General features: G+C 36.4%; 1 pseudogene; it reads left to right on the top strand.

The window, feature by feature from the left end:
• Nucleotides 1-258: 258 nt before the first annotated feature.
• On the top strand, nt 259-1220 carry LOC109678146 (olfactory receptor 4F17-like; annotated as a pseudogene).
• Nucleotides 1221-3726: the final 2506 nt, after the last annotated feature.

Here is a 3726-nt window from a genome sequence, read left to right as displayed (position 1 = left end):
CATAGTCAAGTTTGTATTTATTAATTTACTATTTACTTGCTTACTTGCCCACTTGCTCATTTACTTACTTATTTTAAGGTGCTGAAGATGGAGGCCTGGGCCTCATGCATGCTAGGCAAGTGCTCTACTACTGATCTCCACCCCACCTCAGGGGTCAGTTTTAAACTATGAGTATTTTAGACATGATTTTCAGTGTCTCCAAGCTGATTTCTTTTTCTCTTTCTGATAACTTCAGTACCTTTCATTCTTTTTGACTCAATGGACAAAGTAAATGATTCTGTGATGACTGAATTTGTGTTATTGGGACTTACAAAATCCTTGGGAAAACAGATTTTCCTTTTTGTCTTCTTCTCCTTATTTTATGTAGGAATTATTCTGGGAAACCTCCTCATTGTGTTCACAGTGGTTTTGGATCCTCACTTACACTCCCCCATGTATATTCTGCTGGCCAACCTGTTTCTAGTTGACTTGGGCCTTTCATCTACCACAGTCCTAGGGCCATCTCTTACATTTTCACTGACTATGCAGTCATTCCCTCCCACAGCTGCATGGCAGAAATGTTCTTTATCCACATCATGGGAGGAGTTGAAATGGTGCTACTCATTGCTAGGCACATGACAGGTACACAGCAATCTGCAAACCTCTCCACTATCTGACTGTTATGAACTCCAAAATGTGCATGATTTTGGTAGAAGCTGCTTGGGCCATAGGCATGATTCATGCTGTGTCTCAGTTTGTGTTTGTCATAAATTTGCCGTTTTGAGGCCCCAATAATGTGGGAACTTTTACTGTGACTTTCCTAGGGTTATTAAGCTTGCATGCATGGAAACTTACCAACTGGAACTTGTGTCATTGCCAACAGTGGCTTCATATCTATGGGCACCTTCTTTACCCTGATTCTGTCATACATCTTTATTCTGCTCACTGTGTGACAACATTCTTCATGTGATTTACCCAATGCATTCTTGACTTGGTCAGCTCACATCACTGTGGTGGTTATGTTTTTCACTCCATGCATGTGTCTCTATGTGTGTCCTTTCCCCACGGAGTCACTGGATGAAAGTTTTGCTATTGTGGACTTTGTTGTCACTCCCGTCTTAAACCCTGTGATCTATACCTTAAGGAATACAGATATGAAACTGGCGATAATAAGGCTGAATCAACAGGTGGTACGTTCTAGAGAGATGACAATAGATTTTGTTAACAAGAACACCGGATGAATGTCATGAGCCATCAAGACTGCCACTATCACATTAATACTATAATAAATCCATTTTTATTATTGCCTTGAAAAATGGAGAAATCTGCAGAAAAAAAGGTATTAAATTAAAGAATTACATTTCAGATGGAGTCACAGCAGTTTTTGTTAATGAAAGTAGAGTATTAAATATTTCTCTCTAATATGCAGACCTAAATTGTAGATACCAGCAATGATAACATTTCATTTTCATGTGTTATTCTATACCTTTGTAGAAATATACATATATGTACAAATTAACTTTATCAGCATAAATATGCTGATAACACACATCACTGGAATGTAATAGATATTTCCTACAGAAATCTTGTGGATCCAATGTTTAAAATATGGTTTTCTATAAACCAAAAGATATTTGAATTTTGAAAGAAATCATATCTCAGATGTATTTTAAGTTAGAAAGTAGAAAAATTGACACTATGTTACACTTTCTCAGTATTCTTTACAGTCCAATTTTCAGTGTTTTGTACAACATAATTTTAAAAACTATAGTAATTCACATGATGCGAAATTTATGTGTATTCCACTTTTTACCAGCACAATTCTGTTGCCCTTACAGTCTACCTCAAAGAATTTCTTGATTCACAGTGGGAAAAAGGGTTCTACAATTCTAAAGTATTTTAGGGGACTTGTTTTTCTATAGAGGAAGACTCTCACTAAGATTTCAAAAGAATATTGATGTGTCTGCTCTTAATCTTGTGTGCTTAGACAAAGATGGTGACTGACATCTTTCAAATACAACTCTGAAAGTCTGTTGGCAAGAAGCAGAATTTGAGACATATGTCAAATGAATTTGTAGGACAGATTAAAGAAATACTCGTTGTTTCTCATCTTGGTTTTAACTCCTACATTGTAATTAAAGCTGAAAAATAAAATGACTATTTGGTAAGAAATGATACTATCATTGAAAATATTTTTTCCTGTACTTTCTCCATGTATTGATGATCCACGTTCTCAGATATTCTCTTACTAAAATTACCCAAACAGACCCAGTCATTATGGCAATATTCCTTAAGAAGTTTCTGCATTTCCTCTAACGGCCAAGGGAAAGTCTTTGAGAGTGTAAGTAGGTCTCAGTACTCTTAGCTCCAAGTAGTTATTTCTGGATCTCTTCACCTGCTTCTGGTCACTTTCATGAAGGATTTTAATCAGCCAAGTGTTTTATTAAAGAAGCCAGTTCACATACATGTCATTCTCTTGGAAACTTTAATCTCTGAGCATGAAATTAAAAAGAAAATCTGAACTACTCCTTCCATGAAGGTTGAATAATGTAACTGACATATAAAAGTAGAACTAACTCTATTGTAGAATTTTATTGATAATGAGATGCTTCTAGTAAAGAAATCCATTCTAAAGAACTTAGATATGTCTTTATCCTCAGGAGAAATGGACAGATGATGTTGGGTTGGCTTAAATACTTAGTAAGGGTAATGTAAAGAAGGATTCCCCTTGTTATTAGTGTTCTAATGGCAACAGTTCTGTAGCCTTCCTGACTCTTTCTGTTCAGTGGCCTTATCCTTATTTTCCCTCAAAGCTAGTGTTTTCTGGCCCGCCTCTTTGCCTCTTTGTTATAATTCCAATGAAACCTGGTTTGGGACATTTCTTTCACATAAAGGTAAATAAGTTCACACATAAAATGAGTGAACTAATTTTGAAATAGGAAAACTAAGGCCCAGAGCTTTGGGATGACATGGGAAAGATCATGAAATGAATGTATACTAAACCCAAGCCCCTGCCTTCCATGTCAATGAGACTTACAAAGACCTACAGTGTTTTTCTTTATAGAAAGGTAAAAGATTTTTAAGAAAAGCATGAAGTCCTAGAGGTTGAATTCAAAGTTTAATGTAACATATGGGGCAGGATTTTCTTTTAGAACTGTGACTGGCTCTTCATTTTGTTATAACCCTGTGTGTAAAATTCTGAAGAACTCTTTCAATGAGCTTAAACTTAATGTTACATGCAATGCACTTCTAAAACTTCTCAAGTAATTTTTGCAGAATCATAAATGAGCTGTGAGGTAGATTATGTTGGCAACAGTGGAAATGCACTATGGAACATAGGGAAGGACAGAAAGCAAAAGCAAGTGAAAGTCAACAATATCAACATATTTCATACCTGCTTAGGTAGAAGACATAAAAACATGATCTGAGAGCTGCCAAATAGGCGGGGAGGGAGAGATGGGGTAAGGGAGAGTAACAGAGGTGGTTGAACTGATCAAAGTGAAGTATATTCACAGTTGGAGTACATTGAGAAACCCCTTTGAACATTGACTTTGGAATTAATAATGAAAGAAATACTGTGAAATAGGTAGAGTGGGGGCACTTGTGGGAAGGGGGGGTGAATAGAATAAATGAAGGTGATGGAGTAGATTTGATGGGCTTAATTGAAGGAAAGAAATAGAACAATGAAACCTCTTATTGCTTTAAGTAGGATTGGAGGGCATGGCAGGGGGAGATGGACGAGACAAT

The sequence above is a fragment of the Castor canadensis genome, chromosome 2 (assembly GCF_047511655.1).
Source record: "Castor canadensis chromosome 2, mCasCan1.hap1v2, whole genome shotgun sequence".
NCBI classification, from domain to species: domain Eukaryota; kingdom Metazoa; phylum Chordata; class Mammalia; order Rodentia; family Castoridae; genus Castor; species Castor canadensis.
Note: the sequence above shows the minus strand (reverse complement) of the source record. Positions and strands in the feature narration are given on the sequence as shown.